The sequence below is a fragment of the Oncorhynchus clarkii genome, chromosome 32 (genome assembly GCF_045791955.1).
Source record: "Oncorhynchus clarkii lewisi isolate Uvic-CL-2024 chromosome 32, UVic_Ocla_1.0, whole genome shotgun sequence".
Taxonomy (NCBI): Eukaryota; Metazoa; Chordata; class Actinopteri; order Salmoniformes; family Salmonidae; genus Oncorhynchus; species Oncorhynchus clarkii.
This window is the reverse complement of record NC_092178.1, coordinates 9,270,083-9,297,213: the sequence shown is the minus strand read 5'-3', so window position 1 is coordinate 9,297,213 and position 27,131 is coordinate 9,270,083. Positions and strand designations below refer to the sequence as shown.

At 43.9% G+C, this 27,131-nt stretch overlaps 2 long non-coding RNA genes across 2 annotated transcripts in view; one reads left to right on the top strand and one right to left on the bottom strand.

Moving 5' to 3' along the window:
• LOC139391747 (uncharacterized) overlaps nucleotides 1-4,549 on the top strand; it is a 114,109-nt gene extending 109,560 nt beyond the window's left edge. The window contains exon 5 of the long non-coding RNA XR_011629607.1: nucleotides 4,411-4,549. This is a non-coding gene — a long non-coding RNA (uncharacterized lncRNA). The remainder of the gene's footprint in view (nucleotides 1-4,410) is intronic.
• Nucleotides 4,550-23,104: 18,555 nt separating this feature from the next.
• LOC139392110 (uncharacterized) lies at nucleotides 23,105-26,780 on the bottom strand. Its single transcript, XR_011629642.1, has 2 exons — nucleotides 26,377-26,780; nucleotides 23,105-23,538 (listed from the first exon to the last, which is right to left on the bottom strand). It is a non-coding gene; the product is annotated as an uncharacterized lncRNA (long non-coding RNA).
• Nucleotides 26,781-27,131: the final 351 nt, after the last annotated feature.

The window sequence follows — 27,131 nt, the reverse complement described above, 5'->3', positions numbered from 1 at the left end:
TCCTGTGTGATATTAATCAGTAGTCTCATTCCTCCTGTGTGATATTAAACAGTAGTCTCCCTCCTCCTGTGTGATATTAAACAGTAGTCTCCCTCCTCCTGTGTGATATTAAATAGTAGTCTCCCTCCTCCTGTGTGATATTAAACAGTAGTCTCTCTCCTGCTGTGTGATATTAAACAGTAGTCTCCCTCCTCCTGTGTGATATTAAACAGTAGTCTCCCTCTTCCTGTGTGATATTAAACAGTAGTCTCTCTCTCCTTCTGTGTGATATTTAACAGTAGTCTCTCTCTCCTCCTGTGTGATATTTAACAGTAGTCTCTCTCTCTCCTCCTGTGTGATATTAAACAGTAGTCTCTCTCTCTCCTCCTGTGTGATATTAAACAGTAGTCTCTCTCTCTCCTCCTGTGTGATATGATATTAAACAGTAGTCTCTCTCTCTCCTCCTCCTGTGTGATATTAAACAGTCGTCTCTCTCTCTCCTCCTCCTGTGTGATATTTAACAGTAGTCTCTCTCTCTCCTCCTGTGTGATATTTAACAGTAGTCTCTCTCTCTCTCCTCCTCCTGTGTGATATTTAACAGTAGTCTCTCTCTCTCCTCCTCCTGTGTGATATTAAACAGTCGTCTCTCTCTCTCCTCCTCCTGTGTGATATTTAACAGTAGTCTCTCTCTCTCTTCCTCCTGTGTGATATTAAACAGTAGTCTCTCCTCCTGTGTGTGATATTAAACAGTAGTCTCTCTCTCTCCTCCTCCTGTGTGATATTAAACAGTCGTCTCTCTCTCGCCTCCTCCTGTGTGATATTAAACAGTAGTCTCTCTCTCTCCTCCTCCTGTGTGATATTAAACAGTAGTCTCTCTCTCTCCTCCTCCTGTTTGATATTAAACAGTAGTCTCTCTCTCTTCTCCTCCTGTGTGATATTTAACAGTAGTCTCTCTCTCTCTCTCTCCTCCTGTGTGATATTAAACAGTAGACTCTCTCCTCCTGTGTGATATTAAACAGTAGTCTCTCTCCTCCTGTGTGATATTAATCAGTAGTCTCATTCCTCCTGTGTGATATTAAACAGTAGTCTCCCTCCTCCTGTGTGATATTAAACAGTAGTCTCCCTCCTCCTGTGTGATATTAAACAGTAGTCTCCCTCCTCCTGTGTGATATTAAACAGTAGTCTCTCTCCTGCTGTGTGATATTAAACAGTAGTCTCCCTCCTCCTGTGTGATATTAAACAGTAGTCTCCCTCTTCCTGTGTGATATTAAACAGTAGTCTCTCTCTCCTTCTGTGTGATATTTAACAGTAGTCTCTCTCTCCTCCTGTGTGATATTTAACAGTAGTCTCTCTCTCTCCTCCTGTGTGATATTAAACAGTAGTCTCTCTCTCTCCTCCTGTGTGATATTAAACAGTAGTCTCTCTCTCTCCTCCTGTGTGATATGATATTAAACAGTAGTCTCTCTCTCTCCTCCTCCTGTGTGATATTTAACAGTAGTCTCTCTCTCTCTCCTCCTGTGTGATATTTAACAGTAGTCTCTCTCTCTCTCCTCCTCCTGTGTGATATTTAACAGTAGTCTCTCTCTCTCCTCCTCCTGTGTGATATTAAACAGTCGTCTCTCTCTCTCCTCCTCCTGTGTGATATTTAACAGTAGTCTCTCTCTCTCTTCCTCCTGTGTGATATTAAACAGTAGTCTCTCTCCTCCTGTGTGATATTAATCAGTAGTCTCTTTCCTCCTGTGTGATATTAAACAGTAGTCTCCCTCCTCCTGTGTGATATTAAACAGTAGTCTCTCTCCTCCTGTGTGATATTAAACAGTAGTCTCCCTCCTCCTGTGTGATATTAAACAGTAGTCTCCCTCTTCCTGTGTGATATTAAACAGTAGTCTCTCTCTCCTTCTGTGTGATATTTAACAGTAGTCTCTCTCTCCTCCTGTGTGATATTTAACAGTAGTCTCTCTCTCTCCTCCTGTGTGATATTAAACAGTAGTCTCTCTCTCTCTCCTCCTGTGTGATATTAAACAGTAGTCTCTCTCTCTCCTCCTGTGTGATATGATATTAAACAGTAGTCTCTCTCTCTCCTCCTCCTGTGTAATATTAAACAGTCGTCTCTCTCTCTCCTCCTCCTGTGTGATATTTAACAGTAGTCTCTCTCTCTCCTCCTGTGTGATATTTAACAGTAGTCTCTATCTCTCTCCTCCTCCTGTGTGATATTTAACAGTAGTCTCTCTCTCTCTCCTCCTCCTGTGTGATATTAAACAGTCATCTCTCTCTCTCCTCCTCCTGTGTGATATTTAACAGTAGTCTCTCTCTCTCTTCCTCCTGTGTGATATTAAACAGTAGTCTCTCCTCCTGTGTGTGATATTTAACAGTAGTCTCTACTCCTGTGTGATATTAAACAGTAGTCTCTCCTCCTGTGTGATATTAAACAGTAGTCTCTCCTCCTGTGTGATATTAAACAGTAGTCTCTCTCTCTCCTCCTCCTGTGTGATATTAAACAGTAGTCTCTCTCTCTTCTCCTCCTGTGTGATATTTAACAGTAGTCTCTCTCTCTCTCCTCCTGTGTGATATTAAACAGTAGACTCTCTCCTCCTGTGTGATATTAAACAGTAGTCTCTCTCCTCCTGTGTGATATTAATCAGTAGTCTCTTTCCTCCTGTGTGATATTAAACAGTAGTCTCCCTCCTCCTGTGTGATATTAAACAGTAGTCTCCCTCCTCCTGTGTGATATTAAACAGTAGTCTCCCACCTCCTGTGTGATATTAAACAGTAGTCTCTCTCCTCCTGTGTGATATTAAACAGTAGTCTCCCTCCTCCTGTGTGATATTAAACAGTAGTCTCCCTCCTCCTGTGTGATATTAAACAGTAGTCTCCCTCTTCCTGTGTGATATTAAACAGTAGTCTCTATCTCCTTCTGTGTGATATTTAACAGTAGTCTCTCTCTCCTCCTGTGTGATATTTAACAGTAGTCTCTCTCTCTCCTCCTGTGTGATATTAAACAGTAGTCTCCCTCTTCCTGTGTGATATTAAACAGTAGTCTCTCTCTCCTTCTGTGTGATATTTAACAGTAGTCTCTCTCTCCTTCTCTGTGATATTTAACAGTAGTCTCTCTCCTCCTGTGTGTGATATTAAACAGTAGTCTCCCTCTCCTTCTGTGTGATATTAAACAGTAGTCTCTCTCTCCTCCTGTGTGATATTAAACAGTAGTCTCCCTCTTCCTGTGTGATATTAAACAGTAGTCTCTCTCTCCTTCTGTGTGATATTAAACAGTAGTCTCTCTCTCCTTCTGTGTGATATTAAACAGTAGTCTCTCTCTCCTCCTGTGTGATATTAAACAGTAGTCTCTCTCCTCCTGTGTGTGATATTAAACAGTAGTCTCCCTCTTCCTGTGTGATATTAAACAGTAGTCTCTCTCTCCTTCTGTGTGATATTAAACAATAGTCTCTCTCTCCTTCTGTGTGATATTTAACAGTAGTCTCTCTCCTCCTGTGTGTGATATTAAACAGTAGTCTCCCTCTTCATGTGTGATATTAAACAGTAGTCTCTCTCTCCTTCTGTGTGATATTAAACAGTAGTCTCTCTCTCCTTCTGTGTGATATTAAACAGTAGTCTCTCTCTCCTTCTGTGTGATATTAAACAGTAGTCTCTCTCTCCTTCTGTGTGATATTTAACAGTAGTCTCTCTCTCTCCTCCTGTGTGATATTAAACAGTAGTCTCCCTCTTCCTGTGTGATATTAAACAGTAGTCTCTCTCTCTCCTCCTGTGTGATATTAAACAGTAGTCTCTCTCCTCCTGTGTGATATTAAACAGTAGTCTCTCCTCCTGTGTGATATTAAACAGTAGTCTCTCCTCCTGTGTGATATTAAACAGTAGTCTCTCTCCTCCTGTGTGATATTAAACAGTAGTCTCTCTCCTCCTCCTGTGTGATATTAAACAGTAGTCTCTCTTCCTGTGTGATATTAAACAGTAGTCTCTCCTCCTGTGTGTGTGCTTTTTATCCCTCTTTCACTTTTAGAATCTTCTCTTCAATATCTCCCTTTCCTCTTCCCTCTCTCTCGCTCTCTTTCTTTTTTTCCCTCCTCGACTTGGCTGAGTGTAGAAGGAGGAGAATGTCTAGGACACTCCACTACTACTCTACTGCTATTCTACTGTCATGCTGCCATGATTTTCATTTGACTCTTTCTATATGTCTGTCTGTCTGTCTGTCTGTCTGTCTGTCTGTCTGTCTGTCTGTCTCTGTCTGTCTGTCTGTCTGTCTGTCTGTCTGTTTCTCTCTCTTTCTCTCTCTCTCTCTCTGTCTCCCTCTGTCTCTCTCTCTCTGTCTGTCTCTCTCTGTCTGTCTCTCTGTCTGTCTCTCTCTGTCTGTCTCTCTGTCTGTCTCTCTCTGTCTCTCTGTCTGTCTATGTCTCTCTCTCTCTGTCTCTCTCTCAGAGTTCAGGGCAGCAGATCCCTGTGGTGGTTGAAAGCTGCATTCGCTTCATAAATCTTCACGTCTGCACCATGAGGGGATATTCCGTGTTCCAGGGTCCCAGAGAGAGGTCAACCACATCACAGATGCATTCGAGAGAGGTACACACACACACTCCCTTGATAAAGATGAGCAAAAAAGACAAGTAATAAACATTTAAAAAAACGAAATAATTGGCACCCCTTTTCAAACTATTTACACCCTCTCTGTTTACACCCAGCCATTTTCTAAAATGTTTTATGAGATTGGAGAACACATTGGGAGGGATCTTAGACCATTCCTCCATACAGAATCTTCCCAGATCCTCAATATCCTTTGTCTGCGCTTATGAACTTCCCTCTTCAGCTCAAACCACAGGTTTTCAATGGGGTTCAAGTCCGGAGACTGAGATGGCCATTGCAAAATGTTGATTTTGTGATCAATTAACCATTTCTTTGTGGATTTTGTTGTCTGCTTGGGGTCATTGTCTTGCTGGAAGATCCACTCACGGCCATGTTTCAGCATTCTTGCGTAGTAGTCAACCAGGTTTTTAGCTAAAATGTCCTGGTATTCCGTGTAGTTCATGATGCCGTTGAGCGTGGCCAAAGAGCTCTATTTTCGACCAATCCGATCACAGCATCTGATGCCAATATATATACCAATGCCCTTCAGGTAATCCGGCTTTTTGGAAAGAATCACATAGTAGAACTGCATAAGTGTTGTCCTCCACTTTCTGGGGGACCGAGTTTTGCGTAAGCATGGTGCTTATAAATCAATAAAGGCCTTTTTTCTGGCAACCTTTGTGACCTCAAGTTGCGACCAAGTTCTGTAATTCTCCAACTGTGGCCCTTGGACTTCTTTGCCTCCCGAAACATCTTCCTCACTGTCTGTGGGGGGACAAGATACACTTGGGTCGTTTACCAGGAAAGTTTACCATTGTTCGAGTGAGTTTAAACTTCTAAATTGTTTCCGTAATAGTGATAAGGTGTTATTATTTGTACTTTCTGTACTCATAGCCTGGGGCGGCAGGGTAGACTAGTGGTTAGAGTGTAGGGGCGGCAGGGTAGACTAGTGGTTAGAGTGTAGGGGCGGCAGGGTAGCCTAGTGGTTAGAGCAAGTAGCCTAGAGGTTAGAGTGTAGGGGCGGCAGGGTAGCCTAGTGGTTAAGAGTGTAGGGACGGCAGGGTAGCCTAGTGGTTAGAGTGTAGGGGCGGCAGGGTAGCCTAGTGATTAGAGTGTAGGGGCGGCAGGGTAGCCTAGTGGTTAGAGTGTAGGGATGGCAGGTAGCCTAGTGGTTAGAGTGTAGGGGCGGCAGGGTAGCCTAGTGGTTAGAGTGTAGGGACGGCAGGGTAGCCTAGTGGTTAGAGTGTAGGGACGGCAGGGTAGCCTAGTGGTTAGAGTGTATGGGCAGCAGGGTAGCCTAGTGGTTAGAGCGTTGGACTAGTAACCGGAAGATTGCAAGTTCAAACCCCTGAGCTGACAAGGTACAAATCTGTCGTTCTGCCCCTGAACAGGCAGTTAACCCACTGTTCCTAGGCCGTCATTGAAAATAAGAAGCTGTTCTTAACTGACTTGCCTTGTTAAATAAAGGTAAAATAAAAAAATAGTGAAAGTCAACAACCATTTGTCTCTTTTCAAATGTGAGTTATTTTCTTTCCCCATGGTGATGAATGAAATAGGGATTTTACATGCGTGTTACCTCCTTTTTATTCCCCAGTGAAACAAGAAGACATTAATAAAGGCCACAATACAGTTCCTTATACTGAGATGAATTTAAAAAAATAAGTAGAATGTTAATGGAGATTACATTTTGGTTGATTTTTATTTATAAGAAACATTAATAATCATTCACCATTTTTACACCTTTCTTTTTTAGATTTTGTTTTACTTGTTACACAAAATGTCTTTCTCTGAGTAATTGTATTAGTATATAATAATATAGAGTAACCACGTTTTTGAGCATACAATATAGCAAAGGCATTTGTATTTTTTTTTTATATACAATCTGATTTTGCTCCCCTTTATCAAGGGTGTCAATCATTTTCAGGGTGATTGTAGGTGCTGCCTGAGAGAGGTACTGGGGAGTGTTGAGTCAGATGCCCATGCAAAGATTATATTTGGTGTCGCAGAGTGTGTGAGCATGGAAATAGAGTTTTCAACAATATGTTTGTGTGTGTGTGTGTGTGTGTAGGAGAGGACCCTCTAACAGACAGTGACTGTGACATTGATTCGGTGGCTGGAATGTTGAAGCTGTACTTCAGAGGACTGGACCCTCCTCTGTTCCCTGACGAGTACTACACAGACCTACTAGACTGTGTCCGTAAGTCACACACACACACACACACACACACACACACACCATTATGTACTGTACAACCACACTGTCTGATATTACTTCTCTTTCTCTCTCTGTCTCTCTCTGTCTCTCTTTCTCTCTCTGTCTCTCTTTCTTTCTCTCTCTGTCTCTCTTTCTTTCTCTCTGTCTCTCTTTCTTTCTCTCTCTGTCTCTCTTTCTTTCTCTCTCTGTCTCTCTTTCTCTTTCTCTCTCTGTCTCTCTTTCTCTCTCTTTCTCTCTCTCTGTCTCTCTTTCTCTCTCTTTCTCTCTCTCTCTCGCTCCCTCTCTCTTTCTCTCTCTCGCTCTCAGAGAACGAGGGTTTGGCAGAGAAAGCAGCTCAGATAAAGTCAATTGTCTCTTCCTTCCCTCGGAAGAGAGAGATACTAACTAGTATCCTGGTTTATAGATATAGAGATACTAACTAGTATCCTGGTTTATAGATATAGAGATACTAACTAGTATCCTGGTTTATAGATATAGAGAGATACTAACTAGTATCCTGGTTTATAGATATAGAGATACTAACTAGTATCCTGGTTTATAGATATAGAGATACTAACTAGTATCCTGGTTTATAGATATAGAGATACTAACTAGTATCCTGGTTTATAGATATAGAGATACTAACTAGTATCCTGGTTTATAGATAGAGAGAGATACTAACTAGTATCCTGGTTTATAGATAGAGAGAGATACTAACTAGTATCCTGGTTTATAGATAGAGAGAGATACTAACTAGTATCCTGGTTTATAGATATAGAGATACTAACTAGTATCCTGGTTTATAGATAGAGAGATACTAACTAGTATCCTGGTTTATAGATATAGAGAGATACTAACTAGTATCCTGGTTTATAGATATAGAGAGATACTAACTAGTATCCTGGTTTATAGATAGAGAGAGATACTAACTAGTATCCTGGTTTATAGATAGAGAGAGATACTAACTAGTATCCTGGTTTATAGATATAGAGATACTAACTAGTATCCTGGTTTATAGATAGAGAGATACTAACTAGTATCCTGGTTTATAGATATAGAGAGATACTAACTAGTATCCTGGTTTATAGATATAGAGAGATACTAACTAGTATCCTGGTTTATAGATAGAGAGAGATACTAACTAGTATCCTGGTTTATAGATATAGAGATACTAACTAGTATCCTGGTTTATAGATATAGAGATACTAACTAGTATCCTGGTTTATAGATATAGAGAGATACTAACTAGTATCCTGGTTTAAAGATATAGAGAGATACTAACTAGTATCCTGGTTTATAGATATAGAGATACTAACTAGTATCCTGGTTTATAGATATAGAGATACTAACTAGTATCCTGTTTTTTAGATAGAGATACTAACTAGTATCCTGGTTTATAGATAGAGAGAGATACTAACTAGTATCCTGGTTTATAGATATAGAGATACTAACTAGTATCCTGGTTTATAGATATAGAGATACTAACTAGTATCCTGGTTTATAGATATAGAGATACTAACTAGTATCCTGGTTTATAGATATAGAGATACTAACTAGTATCCTGGTTTATAGATATAGAGATACTAACTAGTATCCTGGTTTATAGATAGAGAGAGATACTAACTAGTATCCTGGTTTATAGACCATAATAATACTGTCACATTTTAAATGATGTTATGCTGGCACTACCGACCATACTGTTGACAGGAACAGAGAGAGAAAGACTGATGCTGTCTCTGTTTGTAGTGAACCAATCACTACAGGAGGGAGATGGAGAGACTGAACAACTCCACAGTGAGGATGGTGAGCACACACACACACGCACACACACGCACACACACTAACGTGTGCTTCCTCCTTTAGAATGGGAGGTGGTGGCCATGTTTGATCACACAGCTCGGTCTGCTACTGAGCTGTCCTTCAAACTGGGGGAGTCCCTCCTCCTGCACAGCAAGGCCTCTTCTGAGTGGTGGAGAGGGGAAGTGGGAGGAGTTAGGGGCCTCATACCACACAAATACATCAGCGTGTTGGAAGGGTGAGTGAAACAAAGTAACCATAAAAGTGTTAAACAAATCAAAATATATTTTAGATTTTAGATTCTTCAAAGTAGCCACCCTTTGCTTTGATGACAGCTTTGCACATTCTTGGCATTCTCTCTTGAAGGAGTTCCCACAAATGCTGAGCACTTGTTGGCTGCTTTTCCTTCACTCTGCGGTCTAACTCATCCCAAACCATCTCAATTGGGTTGAGGTTGGGTGATTGTGGAGGCCAGGTCATCTGATGCAGCACTCCATCACTCTCCTTCTTGATCAAATAGCCCTTACAAAGCCGGGAGGTGTGTTGGGTCGTTGTCCTGTTGAAAAACAAATGATAGTCCCAATAAGAGCAAACCAGATGGGATGGCGTATCACTGCAGAATGCTGTGGTAGCCATGTTGGTTAAGTGTGCCTTGAATTCTAAATAAATAACAGACAGTGTCACCAGCAAAGCACCCCCACACCATCACACCTCCTCCTCCATGCTTCATGGTGGGAACCACACATGCTGAGATCATCCGTTCACCTACTCTGCGTCTCACAAAGACACAGCGGTTGGAAGCAAAAATCTCAAACTTGGACTCATCAGACCAAAGGACAGATTTCCACCGGTCTAATGTCCATTGCTCGTGTTTCTTGGCCCGAGCAAGTCTCTTCTTATTATTGGTGCAATTCGACCATGAAGGCTTGATTCACGCAGTCTCCTCTGGACAGTTAATGTTGAGATGTGTCTGTTACTTGAACTCTGTGAAGCATTTATTTGGGCTGCAATTTCTGAGGCTGGTAATAAACTTTGGAGTGCAGCATGAGGACCTTTCCTGAGGCTGTCCTCATGAGAGCCAGCTTCATCATAGTGCTTGATAGTTTTTGCGACTGCACTTGAAGAAACTTTCAAAGTTCTTGACATTTTCCGTATTGACTGACCTTCATGTCTTAAATTAATGATGGACTGTCGTTTCTCTTTGCTAAATTGAGCTGTTCTTGCCATAATATTGACTTGGTATTTTACCAAATAGGGCTCTTGTGTATACCCCCCCTACCTTGTCACAACACAACTGATTGTCTCAAACGTATTAAGAAGGAAAGAAATTCCACAAATTAACTGTTAACAAGGCACACGTGTTAATTGAAATGCATTCCAGGTGACTACCTCATGAAGCTGGTTGAGAGAATGCCAAGAGTGTGCAAAGCTGTCATCATGGCAAAGGGTGGCTACTTTAAAGAATCTCAAATATATTTTGATTTGTTTAACACTTTTTTGGTTTCTACATCCTTCCATATGTATTATTTCATAGTTTATCTCCGTTATTATTCTACAATGTAGAAAATAGTACAAATCAAGAAAAACCCTTGAATGAGTAGGCATGTCCAAACTTTTGACTTGTACTGTACGTGTGTGTAAGTGCGTGCTTATGTCTATACATATGTGTGTGACTCACCGTCAGATATGTGATGCCAGGAAGGTGAGGTGTCCCTCTCTGATCATCTGGAACAGCTCCTCTTGGTCTCCGTCCCTTCTCCGGAACGGAGGGAACCCACAGAGCAGGATGTGGACTATCACCCCCAACGCCCACAGGTCTACCGGCAGACCATACCCTGCAGAGAGAGAGGTAGAGGGATGGAGAGAAAGAGAGAGAGGTGAACGGAGACAAAGATTGTGATAGAGGTAAGTAATTGATAGAAAAATAAATAAAGTGATAGATAAAGTATAAAGGGACAGATCTAGTCACCTGTCTCTGAGAGGATCTCCGGGGCGACATAGGTGGGTGTTCCACAAACAGTGAAGATGGGTTCTGTTACAACCATGGCTAGACCAAAATCACCCAGCTTCAACCTACTGACCCTATCATTACTGTACTCCACCTTGAAGAGAGAGAGAGAGAGAGAGAGACATACCATCACCACTGTACTCTACCAGAGAGAGAGAGAGAGAGAGAGCGATACCATCACTACTGTACTCCACCTGGAAGAGAGAGAGAGAGGTACCATCACCTTGTCATGAGTTGGCCTGTTGGTGAGGTTTATGACCCCCATAAATACATTTTCCCCTTTCCTCTCTCTCTCTACTCTACAGAGAGACTCTTGGAAAGCCCTTTGTTAACATAGAGAGTCTGAAAACATCAAAGGGGTGGGGACCAGAACCATATTTCGGTAATCCAACCAGTTGAAAATATGCGTTGGTACTTAAAGAATATGAAGTCAGATCAGTTGTCATCTGAGACATTATTACTGATGATAGGATGACAAACTGTATATTGGAAAGTCTACACATTATAGTTATCAGATTCACATGGAATTGTTGTGCAATTTAAATGTTTAATTATGAAACTATTTGTGAAAAGGATAAATGTAATTTTAGCTTCTAAATGAGAGAATTGGTTTTCATAAGTAAACTAGGCTCAATTCAGTGGCCTCCGCCCAAGTGAACAGACATTGAAACACACCCTTCTCTCCACTACTACATAAGCCCTTTACGAAAATGTAACATTTGTGTTCCCGATGACATGAGGACGACGGTCCATACGTTAAAAGGGCTAATATCAAACTACAGAACTAAGCCAACTTCAGCGTGAGCTTAAAGTATGACAACTTGGTATGAACTTTGAACTCTTATTCACTAAAGAAGTGATACCTCCTAGCCGTTGAGTGAGCAGCAGCAGCTGTAAACGTGGGCTAGGAAAGGACGGACAAAGTATCTCTTCTACCAAACACACGACGGTACGACAACGTAGCCGTTCTACCACAAGACATATTCTTCAAAGGACAAGGTGTTGGGCAACACGGCCCTCCGTCTACGACCAACCTATTGAAGCACAGCTCAGTGTAAATATTTCTTGCATTTTTCTTTTCCAAATGGGCGGTTATTTAGAATGCATAAGACTCTGTATTTACGATAGCATAGCTTCACAAGGTCCAATCAGAGACCCTTATTCCTTTGTTCCTCAGTCTTCCTGCTCTTTCATTCAAAACCCAACCCCCTTTCTTTGTGTAACCAGCCGTCATATCTGTTCCGTCCGCTAGGGACGTTTTCTTTTATGACATAATTAGTAATCAATGTATGACCGACCCATCCTGTGTATGTGTAATTATGTGAGATTGTTTAGGTATTTAGTAAATAAATAATTAAACCAAATGTTGTATTGCTGATTCAACTTGTTAGCCAGGGTTCGTGAAGATAACCAAGAATTCCCCCGACTTCAGATGAGACTGAATAAGATGACGATTAAGAATTGACCGCTATTGATGTAAAAGATTACTAGGTCTTTAAGAGTTTATTCGGAAGATAACAGCTCTATAAACATTATTTTGTGACGTCCAATAGAAGCTGTTCGTACGAGACCACGCCCCTACGGTTTAACAGCATCGTCACCTGACCAGACACAGAGACGATGTCATCGAGAGACCAGGAAGTACTGAATATTTGTGAGCCAAGCCAACCATAGAATTAGAATTGAATTAAAATGTCAATGAAACCAACTTCTTGAATTTAGAATCATGTTTGTTAGTGCAAGGATGGAACAAAAGCCTGCACATCCAGTAGATCTCCAGAAAGAGGGTTGGCTACTCCTTTTTCATCATTTAATTTTAGACGGTTACCTTTCTGAGGGCGCTGTGACCGGGTCAGGGTGGGGGAGGGGGAGAGACGGCCAGGGCTGAGGGTGGGGGTCAGGGTGGGGGAGGGGGAGAGACGGCCAGGGCTGAAGGTGGGGGTCAGGGTGGGGGAGGGGGAGAGACGGCCAGGGCTGAGGGTGGGGGTCAGGGTGGGGGAGGGGGAGAGACGGCCAGGGCTGAGGGTGGGGGTCAGGGTGGGGGAGGGGGAGAGACGGCCATACGCTTAGAGAGGGAGGGTTCTGAAGGAAATGGGGGGAAGATAGGATGGTGGGGAGGCAGGGAGAAATGGGAGAGAGAGAAGTGAATGATGTGGGGAAGGGGGTGAGAAAAAGGGGTAAAGATTGTAGAGGTGAGAGAGATAGAAAGAGAGAATCAACAGGTTAGTTAGGTCCACTTACAAAATGTGTCCTTATCAGCTGTCTGTATATAGGTTAACTGGGCTACTGTTTTCTTTAGATAGAGCAAGTAACATGACACATGGTCCTTAAGGAAGCGTGAATAATTTAGACGGGAGAGCTCGGCACTCAAAGAACCTGGCCCCTGCAATCCAAGAGATGGAAGAAGCTCAAATCTGATCAGCCATATTTGTTTACGCACACACACACACACACACACACACACACAAACAAACGCGTGGACTAGTTCTCTGCTGAAGTTGCATGTTTAATGGAGCATCAGAAACGCCATGTCAAAGTTGAGGATGTTTCACTTTCAGGCAAACACACGGATACACACACAAACCACAATGGCCGCCATAATACAAAATCAACCCGCTATCACAGTCTCACGTCAGAATTTGACGTTCATCCATGTTTCTCAAACGTCAAATTTTCAAGTTGACAGCGCCAGCTGTGCCATCAGAGTCCTGGGTTCGCGCCCAGGCTCTGTCGTAACCGGCCGCGACCGGGAGGTCCGTGGGGCGACGCACAATTGGCCTAGCATCGCCCGGGTTAGGGAGGGCTTGGTCGGTAGGGGTGTCCTTGTCTCATCGCGCACCAGCGACTCCTGTGGCGGGCTGGGCGCAGTGTACGCTAGCCAAGTGGCCAGGTGCACGGTGTTTCCTCCGGCGCATTGGTGCGGCTGGCTTCCGGGTTGGATGTGCGCTGTGTTAAAGAAGCAGCGGCTTGGTTGGTTGTGTATCGGAGGACGCATGACTTTCAACCTTCGTCTCTCCCGAGCCCGTACGGGAGTTGTAGCGATGAGACAAGATAGTAGCTACTACAACAATTGGATACTACGAAATTGATGAGAAAAAGGGGTACAATTCAAAAAAAAATAAAAAAAATAAAAAAATTCAAGTTGTTCCAAACTTCACATTTCGAAGTGTTTAATGTTAGATTTAGGCATTAACTCTGAAATCTTAAGTTTAGGCATTCATTCGGAATGGTTAAGGTAAGGGTTAAGGTTTGGGATAGGTGTAACAGGCTCGGTTATGTTTACACTTGACACTGCAGAAATATGTATTTGATGTTTATGTATTCCTATTGGTTGGATGAAGCTACATGTCAATAAGGTGTTATGTTATTGGTCATGCTTGTAGATAGGGGGAGATCGCGAACGTAACTTCTTCCCAGTCTGATATTGAAATGCAAGCGGTAGGTCAAATCGGTAGGTCACGTTTTGAAGTAGTGTGTTCTATTTTCAGATGTACAACCTGTAGGAGCTCTATGTACATGCCCTGATGTGTATAAGATATACGTGTACGTTACCTGGTAGATATAAGGGGGAATCCTGGGATGTGCTTTTGTATGTTATTGCTGTGAGAGTGAGTTAGCTAGCATTCTCTATTTGTAATGGTCCCGTTGGCTCCCCCTGCTAATTCACAGTTATTTCCATGCTAACAGACGAACCAGGAATCTACAGCCATCAACATCCTGTTATCCTGCGCATCTAATGTGCATCGTTGTGTCTATCGGCGTAGTAGAATCGTACTAGAATAAAGTACAGATGAACTGGGACCATTGGTGGACAGGGCTTTCTTTAAAACCACAACGCGAGAGACTAACTATACATTCATGTACATACTATCTCAATTGGCCCCGACCAACCAGTGCTCCCGCACATTGGCTAACTGGGCTATCTGCATTGTGTCCCACCACCCACCAACCCCTCTTTTACGCTACTGCTACTCTCTGTTCATCATATATGCATAGTCACTTTAACGATACCTACATGTACATACTACCTCCAATAAGCCTGACTAACAGGTGTCTGTATATACCTACATGTACATACTACCTCAATCAGCCTGACTAACAGGTGTCTGTATATACCTACATGTACATACTACCTCAATAAGCCTGACTAACAGGTGTCTGTATATACCTACATGTACATACTACCTCAATAAGCCTCACTAACAGGTGTCTGTATATAGCCTTGCTACTCTTTTTTCAAATGTCTTTTTACTGTTGTTTTATTTATTTACTTACCTACACACACACACACACACACACAACACACACACACACACACACAACCTTTTCCCCCCCCGCACCATTGGTTAGAGCCTGTAAGTAAGCATTTCACTGTAAACTTTGATTTGATTACGAAGTACCATAACATCTGTTACACTGGTACTGAGACCAGTCTTCTAGTCTTCCCTGGACATCTGTTACACTGGTACTGAGACCAGTCTTCTAGTCTTCTCTGGACATCTGTTACACTGGTACTGAGACCAGTCTTCTAGTCTTCCCTGGACATCTGTTACACTGGTACTGAGACCAGTCTTCTAGTCTTTCCTTGGATATCTGTTACACTGGTACTGAGACCAGTCTTCTAGTCTTCCCTGGATATCTGTTACACTGGTACTGAGACCAGTCTTCTAGTCTTCGCAGGATATCTGTTACACTGGTACTGAGACCAGTCTTCTAGTCTTCGCAGGACATCTGTTACACTGGTACTGAGACCAGTCTTCTAGTCTTCTCTGGATATCTGTTACACTGGTACTGAGACAAGTCTTCTAGTCTTCCCTGGATATCTGTTACACTGGTACTGAGACCAGTCTTCTAGTCTTCTCTGGATATCTGTTACACTGGTACTGAGACCAGTCTTCTAGTCTTCTCTGGATATCTGTTACACTGGTACTGACACCAGTCTTCTAGTCTTCCCTGGACATCTGTTACACTGGTACTGAGACCAGTCTTCTAGTCTTCCCTGGACATCTGTTACACTGGTACTGAGACCAGTCTTCTAGTCTTCCCTGGACATCTGTTACACTGGTACTGAGACCAGTCTTCTAGTCTTCCCTGGATATCTGTTACACTGGTACTGAGACCAGTCTTCTAGTCTTCTCTGGATATCTGTTACACTGGTACTGAGACCAGTCTTCTAGTCTTCGCAGGATATCTGTTACACTGGTACTGAGACCAGTCTTCTAGTCTTCCCTGGACACCTGTTACACTGGTACTGAGACCAGTCTTCTAGTCTTCTCTGGATATCTGTTACACTGGTACTGAGACCAGTCTTCTAGTCTTCCCTGGATATCTGTTACACTGGTACTGAGACCAGTCTTCTAGTCTTCTCTGGATATCTGTTACATAGGCTTACATTTATTTTATTTAACCTTTATTTAACTAGGCAAGTCAGTTAAGAACAAATTCTTATTTTCAATGATGGCCTACAGGGGAACAGTGGGTTAACTGCCTTGTTTTAGGGGCAGAGCGACAGATTTTTACCTTGTCAGGTCGGGGATTTGATCCAGCAACCTTTCGGTTACTGGTCCAACGCTCTACCCACTAGGCTACAAAACAAACAAAAATCTGAAAAACAACGTTCTGTTACTAGATTTGAACATGCAACCTTTAGCGTCCATCCACCATCCCTGTCCACAACACCCTAACAAAACTGTAACCTTCTTGAAGCTAACAGTGCTCACTGTTGCCCCCTAGTGGCAGGTTTCCACATAATCTCCTGACACCACCTGACATCAAATACTGACTTGTATAATGGGTGACCTGGCTGTACAAAATACAGTTGTACTGTATCTGTAGGCTCTTACTCACACTCAAATCCTTCACAGGATGAGCTTCACAATTAACATATATAATGACAATAATGTTTTTTCTTAACATTAAAAACAAATATATACTTTTTCTAAGCTACAGAATAAATATTAAGACTGGACAATACATTAATTTGAGAGAATGTATCATTTTTACTTTTAAAGCATTAAGTTTCATAGTTTTAAACTCTCCACTCACCTACTGCTCTCCATCTAGCGTCCGCAGCCACGTCGCATCCGAACCGTTGTTTCCACGCGGGCGTCATAGCCTACCTGTTCACTGTACTAATACACTCATTCGGACTTTCCGTTGACCATTTCTTTACCAACAGTGGAGGTCATTGTTTCATGTAACAACTTCTGCCTCTGTCGTTTTTGGAAGAGATATTAGAAATAGTAGACGGGATGTGCGTGTTGACCTCCTCTGACCACCTCACGGAAGGAACACCAGAGTTGCTACTTGTGCGCGTGCTAGGCGTCCAGACTTGCAACATAAACTCTATCTCGTAAGTTAAGCAACAGGAAGCCGGATGGTATGTTGTTACCTTACATAACAACAACACTACCTCCAAAACGGGTCGGTAACAACAACACAGCGGTAAATCCAGGTGATCATTGCCAGAATAACGGGAGAGATGCGTCACCGTTTTGGCACCCCGTTCGCAACAGACCGGTGCCTCTCCTCACTCACACACGTCTCTGCGTAGACACACACACAAACACAAACACACACAGTAGCCTCGCTATGCGATTGATAACAAAAACTAACTTTTCCCTATGGTTTTGTTCAGGGCAAATGCATGCTTCGTGGAGAGACAGAAACAGAGAGATGGAAGAAAAAAGAAACACAAGAAAGAAAGAAACAACCAGAAACAGACGGACCAGAGGAAAGAACGAGAGGGGAGGTGAGAGAGGCGGTATCTGGGATGGAATCCCACCTCTGTCCAGCCGGTGTCTTTGTCCCGCTCTTCCTAAGGGTCCGTCACCGCGGTTACGGCTAAGACCCGGTCTGTTACCAGGGTTACTGCTAAGACTGCAGCCCCCAGCGATGGGTCTCATCCATGATACTCATCCTGGATCTCCCTTACAGAAAAAAAACAGGCTTCTTGGCGAACAGTTTGTGGCAAATCTTTAGCCATTTGCCAAAAACTACTATTTTTACATGCAAATGTATTTTGTAGCAAAAATTTTACCGGAGAGACTTGTGAACTTCTGACAAACAATTTTAAGAAACTTGTGTCGAACGTTCTACTGTTTGCTGCAAATGTATGAATATGAAAATTAGATCAAGTTTTTGGGTTACTTTGTGTATTAACACAAAATACAACTTGAAATCATCAGCATGGTAATGAAGAAAAGAGCAAAGACAGGATATTTCCCAAAATAAAATATGTATTTAATAGTTTTATGTAGCTACAACATTCAACATTTACATGAGATAAATGTGAACACTGTGTGGATGTAGACCTTGTGATGTTTAAAGAGGCAACTACAGAATTTACATGAGCCAAGAGATAACTGAGCTATAGCTTTCAACATTGGAATTTTAAAAGATAGTTAACAAAAGTCATCATCATAGTGGTCCCTAACTTGTGTTTAGACTCGCTCAGGTGGAACAAACTTACATTTACTCATTTTTTTTCAGTGCTGCTTTGAATGTAATTGAGAAAACCGAGAAGTGTCAAATACTTTTGCTTGAAGTGACCATCTAGTTTTTTTTTAAGTTTCTGTAATCTGATTCCAATATATTTACGTAACAGATTACAGTTACTGTTTTTTTGTAATCCCTTACATCTAAGGGATCCATCCTTAGTATCCTTGTTGATCCATCCTTAGTATTCTCTTTTCACAGCCATTAAACTCTGTAACTGTTTTAAAATCACCATTGGCCTCATGGTGAAATCCCTGAGCGGTTTCCTTCCTCTCTGGCGACTTGAGTTAGAAAGGACCCCTGTATCTTTGTAGTGACTGGGTGTATTGATACACCATCCAAAGTGTAATTAATAACCTCATCATGTTGAATGGGATATTCAGCTTTTGCTTTTTTTTGTTGTTTTCTATCTACCAATAGATGCCCTTTTTTTGCGATGCACTGGAAAACCTCCCTGGTCTTTGTGGTTGAATCTGTGCTTGAAATTCACTACTCGATTGAGGGACCTTGCAGATAATGGTATGTGTGAGGTACAGAGATGAGGTAGTCATTCAAAAATCATCTTAAGCACTATTACTGAACACAGAATGAGTCCATGCAAATTATTACGCTATTTGTTTAGCACATTTTTACTCCTGAACTTATTTTAGCTTGTCATTGCAAAGGGGTTGAATACTTATTGACTTAAGACATTTTCAGCTTTTCATTTTTTATTAATAAAAATAAATTTTTCAAACAAAATTCCACTTTGATATTGTGGGGTAATTGTGTATAGATCAGGGACATAAAATCTAAATGTAGTCCATTTTAAATGCAGTCTGTAACACAAAACAACATGTGGGAAAAGTATAAGGGTGTGAACTTCCTGTAGGCACGGCAGACAGTTAAGCTAATGGGCTGCATTCAGTAGAATTTGGACCATTAGAATTTAGACCAGAAAACCAGTAGTCACGACATTTGAAGTTACTCACTCACTAAAACACTCTGCAGTGTGTGTGTGTGTGTGTGTGTGTGTGTGTGTGTGTGTGTGTGTGTGTGTGTGTGTGTGTGTGTGTGTGTGTGTGGGGTTGTAAATGTAAACTGCGCTAACAGTCCAAACACTGATTCTAAGGGCGTGTCCTCTGGGTCATATGGGTGAGACATGATCTTTCTGCGTCTGAGTATAAAATGACACTAGAATGGATCCTTTGAAAAGCACTCCTGTCTCACATCCAATTCAAAGTGGGACAAGGGTATCCAAAATAATGTACATCTAAAAGGGTTGAAGTGAAGGGTTGCCCGTTATAATCAAAGATCTGAAGAGAAAATCTAGCAGGAGTGAGAATCAATATCTCCTATGTCACGTAGTGCTGCAGTGCTCCAGAGGCTCTGCTGCTGACCAGTCGTTTGTTGGGGGGTTGGGTAATACTGTGTCAGCAAAAACAACTGTTTCTGTTGTGTGAGTAAGCAATAAACAACGCCACTAGATGTGGTGAGAGCTGTTCCCCCGGGAAGTATACAAATCATTGCTTTAAGTTTAGGAGCTGCCCGATAATGTTCAAGTCATTCAGAATCCAGTGTCATGTTTGATCCTTTGATAATAATTGATCTTTGATCTATTCTATTTCAACAAGAACCTTCAGATTGGTTATTTGATTTCAAACCATCAATTACAATTTAATTTGTCACATGTATCGTTAACAACAGGTGTGCACTAACAGGGAAATGCTTACTAACGTTCTCAACAACGCAGAGAGAAAGAAAATAGAGGAATAACAGAAAAGTAAAACTTGTAATAATAAAAGTAATAATAAATACACAACGAGTAACGATTACTATATACACGGGGTACGAGTACTGAGTCGATATGCAGGGGTACGAGTACTGAGTCGATATGCAGGGGTACGAGTACTGAGTCGATATGCAGGGGTAAGAGTACTGAGTCAATATGCAGGGGTACGAGTACTGAGTCGATATGCAGGGGTACGAGTACTGAGTCGATATGCAGGGGTACGAGTACTGAGTCGATATGCAGGGGTACGAGTACTGAGTCGATATGCAGGGGTACGAGGACTGAGTCGATATGCAGAGGTACGAGGTAATTGAGGTAGATATGCAGGGGTACGAGGTAATTGAGGTAGATATGCAGGGGTACGAGGTAATTGAGGTAGATATGCAGGGGTACGAGGTAATTGAGGTTGATATGCAGGGGTACGAGGTAATTGAGGTTGATATGCAGGGGTACGAGGTAATTGAGGTAGATATGCAGGGCTACGAGGTAATTGAGGTAGATATGCAGGGGTACGAGGTAATTGAGGTAGATATGCAGGGGTACGAGGTAATTGAGGTTGATATGCAGGGGTACGAGGTAATTGAGGTTGATATGCAGGGCTACGAGGTAATTGAGGTAGATATGCAGGGGTACGAGGTAATTGAGGTAGATATGCAGGGGTACGGGGTAATTGAGGTAGATATGCAGGGGTACGAGGTAATTGAGGTTGATATGCAGGGCTACGAGGTAATTGAGGTTGATATGCAGGGGTACGAGGTAATTGAGGTTGATATGCAGGGGTACGAGGTAATTGAGGTAGATATGCAGGGCTATGAGGTAATTGAGGTAGATATGCAGGGGTACGAGGTAATTGAGGTAGATATGCAGGGCTACGAGGTAATTGAGGTAGATATGCAGGGCTACGAGGTAATTGAGGTAGATATGCAGGGGTACGAGGTAATTGAGGTTGATATGCAGGGGTACGAGGTAATTGAGGTTGATATGCAGGGCTACGAGGTAATTGAGGTAGATATGCAGGGGTACGAGGTAATTGAGGTTGATATGCAGGGGTACGAGGTAATTGAGGTTGATATGCAGGGGTACGAGGTAATTGAGGTTGATATGCAGGGCTACGAGGTAATTGAGGTAGATATGCAGGGGTACGAGGTAATTGAGGTAGATATGCAGTTTTGCACGAATGCTGCCATCTATCCACGGTTTCTGGTTTGGGTATTACAGTCAATGTGTTGGTAGAACTTCGGTAGCGTTGTTCTCAAATTTGCTTTGTTAAAATCCCCAGCTACAATAAATGCGTCATCAGGGTATGTGGTTTCCAGTTTGCATACAGTCCAGTATAGTTCTTTGAGGGCCGTCGTGGTATCGGCTTGAGGGGGATATACACGGTCTGCATTTGATTGTGAGGTATTCTAGGTCGGGTGAAAAAAAGGACTTGAGTTTCTGTACATTATCACAATCACACCATGAGTAGTTAATCATGAAACATGCACCCCCGCCTTTCTTCTTCTCAGAGAGATCTTTATACCTGTCTACGTGATGTACTGAGAACCCAGCTGGCTGTATGGACGGGACACTATATCCCGAGATAGCTATGTTTCCGTGAAACAGAATATGTTACAATCCCTGATGTCTCTCTGGAAGGACCTGAGCCCTAGGACCATGCCTCAGGACTACCTGGCCTGATGACTCCTTGCTGTCCCCAGTCGACCTGGTCGTGCTGCTGCTCCAGTTTCAACTGCTCTGCCTGCGGATATGGAACCCTGATCTGTTCAACGGACGTGCTACCTGTCCCAGACCTGCTGTTTCCAACTCTCTGGAGACAGCAGGAGTGGTAGAGATACTCTGAATGATCGGCTATGAAAAGCCAACTGACATTTACTCCTGTTGCACCCTCAATAACCACTGTGATTATTATTATTTGACCCTGCTGGTCATTTATGAACATTTGATTATCTTGGCCATGTTCTGTTAAAATCTCCACCCGGCACAGCCAGAAGAGGACTGGCCACCCCTCATAGCCTGGTTCCTCTCTAGGTTTCTTCCTAGGTTCTGGCATTTCTAGGGAGTTTTTCCTAGCCATCGTGCTTCTACACCTGCATTGCTTGCTGTTTGGGGTTTTAGACTGAGTTTCTGTACAGCACTTTGTTACATCAGCTGATGTAAGAAGGGCTTTATAAATAAATTCGATTTTATTTCATTTGGAAGGGGATCCTCACCCTGAGCTCGTCTACTTTATTATCCAGAGACTGAACATTAGCTAGTGATATACTCAGAAGCGGTGGGTGGTGTGCACGCCTCCTGAGTCGACTAGGAGTCCACTCCGAATACCTCTTCTCCGCCTGGGATATTTTGGCGCAGCCTCTGGAATAAGTTGAATTGCTCTGGGGGTTACGAACAAAGGATCCAATTTGGGAAATTTGTATTCCTGGTCGTAATGCTTGTAAGTTTCCACCGCTCTGATGTCCAAAAGTTATTTCCGGATGTATGTAATTAACATCAAAAACCTTCTGGGCTGATAATGTAAGAAATAACACACACACACACACACACACAAAAAAAAAAATACTGCAAAGTTGCTTAATAGCTAGAAGCAGAGCTGCTATATCTATCGGCGCCATCTTGTCTCTGCATGTATGAACCTACACAGTAAATACACTCCTGTAAGATAAGGCTTGTTATTAGTACATGTGGATTAATTTACTGTGTGTGTTTTCTGAGCAGGTGTGAGTAAGCCTGAACATGTCCTTTTTGTATTCAGTTGCAATTATTTATGACTACGTGTGCTCAAAATGTTACTTTCACATATTTACCTAAATATTTACCGGGAAAGATTCTTAAGCAAACATCCCAGGTATTAATGGGGAGTCGGGTGAACTACTGCTCTGTGAGGAACAAAGCAGCAAGGATTGTTTTACGGTGGAGATATGGTTCTTCTGTTGCAGTCATGCTCAATGCTCTTGGTTGGTCATCAATCAACAAGATCATTGAAAAAAAACGTGCTTAACATGCCAAACTCCATTCATAACAGTATTCAGTTGGTATGAGACAGACAGTCAGTAAATACTAGGAATAGATTGTCCACCATCTATGTGCTATCCAGACGGAATAGAGAAATAGGCAAAATAACATTTCAATTCAAAACAATAAAGAAATTTAATAATTTATCTGAGCAAACCAGAAACCTTTCAATATATCAATTCTTTAGAACCATTTAAATAGAATACATTGGACGGTTGTGCAGGACTATGGTAGATGAAGGTGTCAGGTGCGTGAATGAGGACCCAAAAGCGAATTAACAAAACAGAGTTTCTTTAATGGCGAAACACACGTAGGCTCAGATGGACAGGCAGATTCCGACAGGACAGGACAAGGTTAGATGAACAGGCAGATTCCGACAGGACAGGACAAGGTTGCAGCAAACACGACGATAGTCTGGTTCAGGCATGAGAAACACAAACGAGAATCCGACAAAGACAGAAGCAGAAACAGAGAGAGATATAGAGACCTAATCAGAGGGAAAAAGGGAACAGGTGGGAAAAGGGGTGAACGAGGTAGTTAGAGAAGACAAGGAACAGCTGGGGGAAAGAGGGGAAGAAAAGGTAACCTAATACGACCAGCAGAGGGAGACAGGGTGAAGAGAAAGAACAGGAACAGGACACAACATGACAATACATGACAGTACCCCCCCACTCACCGAGCGCCTCCTGGCGCACTCGAGGAGGAAACCTGGCGGCAACGGAGGAAATCATCGATCAGCGAACGGTCCAGCACGTCCCGAGAGGGAACCCAACTCCTTTCCTCAGGACCGTACCCCTCCCAATCCACTAGGTACTGGTGACCACGGCCCCGAGGACGCATGTCCAAAATCTTACGGACCCTGTAGATAGGTGCGCCCTCGACAAGGATGGGGGGGGGGGGGGGGAGACGAGCGGGGGCACGAAGAACGGGCTTAACACAGGAGACATGGAAGACCGGGTGGACGCGACGAAGATATCGCGGAAGAAGAAGTCGCACTGCGACAGGATTAATGATCTGAGAAATACGGAACGGACCAATGAACCGCGGGGTCAACTTGCGAGAAGCTGTCTTAAGGGGAAGGTTCTGAGTGGAGAGCCAAACTCTCTGACCGCGACAATATCTAGGACTCTTAGTTCTACGCTTATTAGCAGCTCTCACAGTCTGCGCCCTATAACGGCAAAGTGCAGACCTGACCCTCTTCCAGGTGCGCTCGCAACGTTGGACAAAAGCCTGAGCGGAGGGGACGCTGGACTCGGCGAACTGAGATGAGAACAGCGGAGGCTGGTACCCGAGGCTACTCTGAAAAGGAGATAGCCCGGTTGCAGACGAAGGAAGCGAGTTGTGGGCGTATTCTGCCCAGGGGAGCTGTTCTGACCAAGACGCAGGGTTGCGAAAAGAAAGACTGCGTAAGATGCGACCAATAGTCTGATTGGCCCGTTCTGCTTGACCGTTAGACTGGGGGTGAAAGCCGGAAGAGAGACTGACGGAAGCCCCAATCAAACGGCAAAACTCCCTCCAAAATTGAGACGTGAATTGCGGACCTCTGTCCGAAACGACGTCTGACGGAAGGCCATGAATTCTGAAAACATTCTCGATGATGATTTGTGCCGTCTCTTTAGCAGAAGGAAGCTTAGCAAGGGGAATAAAATGAGCCGCCTTAGAGAACCTATCGACAACCGTAAGAATAACAGTCTTCCCCGCTGACGAAGGCAGTCCGGTGATAAAATCTAAGGCGATGTGAGACCACGGTCGAGAGGGAATGGGAAGCGGCCTGAGACGGCCGGCAGGAGGGGAGTTACCGGACTTAGTCTGCGCGCAGACCGAACAAGCAGTCACGAAACGACGCGTGTCATGCTCCCGGGTGGGCCACCAAAAACGCTGGCGAATGGAAGCAAGCGTACCCCGAACGCCAGGGTGGCCGGCTAACTTGGCAGAGTGAGCCCACTGAAGAACGGCCAGACGAGTAGGAACGGGAACGAAAAGAAGGTTCCTAGGACAAGCGCGCGGCGACGGAGTGTGAGTGAGTGCTTGCTTTACCTGCCTCTCAATTCCCCAGACAGTCAACCCGACAACACGCCCCTCAGGGAGAATCCCCTCGGGGTCAGTGGAGGCTACTGAAGAACTGAAGAGACGAGATAAAGCATCAGGCTTGGTGTTCTTAGAGCCCGGACGATAAGAAATCACGAACTCGAAACGAGCGAAAAACAGCGCCCAGCGCGCCTGACGCGCATTAAGTCGTTTGGCAGAACGGATGTACTCAAGGTTCCTATGGTCAGTCCAAACGACAAAAGGAACGGTCGCCCCCTCCAACCACTGTCGCCATTCGCCTAGGGCTAAGCGGATGGCGAGCAGTTCGCGGTTTCCCACATCATAGTTACGTTCCGACGGCGACAGGCGATGAGAAAAATACGCGCAAGGGTGGACCTTGTCGTCAGAGAGGGAGCGCTGAGAAAGAATGGCTCCCACGCCCACCTCTGACGCGTCAACCTCGACAACGAACTGTCTAGAGACGTCAGGTGTAACAAGGATAGGTGCGGATGTAAAACGATTCTTGAGGAGATCAAAAGCTCCCTGGGCGGAAACGGACCACTTAAAGCACGTCTTGACAGAAGTAAGGGCTGTGAGAGGAGCTGCCACCTGACCGAAATTACGGATGAAACGACGATAGAAGTTCGCGAAGCCGAGAAAGCGCTGCAGCTCGACGCGTGACTTAGGGACGGGCCAATCAATGACAGCTTGGACCTTAGCGGGATCCATCTTAATGCCTTCAGCGGAAATAACAGAACCGAGAAATGTGACGGAGGAGGCATGAAAAGTGCACTTCTCAGCCTTCACAAAAAGACAATTCTCTAAAAGGCGCTGGAGGACACGTCGAACGTGCTGAACATGAATCTGGAGTGACGGTGAAAAAATCAGGATATCGTCAAGGTAAACGAAAACAAAGATGTTCAGCATGTCTCTCAGGACATCATTGACTAATGCCTGAAAGACAGCTGGAGCGTTAGCGAGGCCGAAAGGAAGAACCCGGTATTCAAAGTGCCCTAACGGAGTGTTAAACGCCGTCTTCCACTCGTCCCCCTCCCTGATGCGCACGAGATGGTAAGCGTTACGAAGGTCCAACTTAGTGAAAAACCTGGCTCCCTGCAGGATCTCGAAGGCTGAAGACATAAGAGGAAGCGGATAACGATTCTTCACTGTTATGTCATTCAGCCCTCGATAATCTATGCAGGGGCGCAGGGACCCGTCCTTCTTCTTAACAAAAAAAAACCCCGCTCCGGCGGGAGAGGAGGAGGGGACTATGGTACCGGCGGCAAGAGCTACAGACAAATAATCTTCGAGAGCCTTACGTTCGGGAGCCGACAGAGAGTATAGTCTACCCCGGGGGGGAGTGGTTCCCAGAAGGAGATCAATACTACAATCATACGACCGGTGTGGAGGAAGAGAGGTGGCCCTGGACCGACTGAACACCGTGCGCAGATCGTGATATTCCTCCGGCACCCCTGTCAAATCACCAGGCTCCTCCTGTGAAGAAGAGACAGAGGAAACAGGAGGGATAGCAGACATTAAACATTTCACATGACAAGAGACGTTCCAGGAGAGGATAGAATTACTAGACCAATTAATAGAAGGATTATGACAAACTAGCCAGGGATGGCCCAAAACAACAGGTGTAAAAGGTGAACGAAAAATTAAAAAAGAAATGGTTTCGCTATGATTACCAGAGACAGTGAGGGTTAAAGGTAGCGTCTCACGCTGAATCCTGGGGAGAGGACTACCATCCAAGGCGAACAAGGCCGTGGGCTCCCTTAACTGTCTGAGAGGAATGTCATGTTCCCGAGCCCAGGTCTCGTCCATAAAACAGCCCTCCGCCCCAGAGTCTATCAAGGCACTGCAGGAAGCTGACGAACCGGTCCAGCGTAGATGGACCGACAAGGTAGTGCAGGATCTTGAAGGAGAGAAAGGAGTAGTAGCGCTCACCAGTAGCCCTCCGCTTACTGATGAGCTCTGGCTTTTACTGGACATGAAGTGACAAAATGACCAGCGGAACCGCAATAGAGACAGAGGCGGTTGGTGATTCTCCGTTCCCTCTCTTTAGTCGAGATGCGGATACCTCCCAGCTGCATAGGCTCAGCACCCGAGCCGGCAGAGGAAGATGGTAGTGATGCGGAGAGGGGGGCAACGGAGAACGCGAGCTCCTTTCCACGAGCTCGGTGACGAAGATCAACCCGTCGCTCAATGCGAATAGCGAGTTCAATCAAGGAATCCACGCTGGAAGGAACCTCCCGGGAGAGAATCTCATC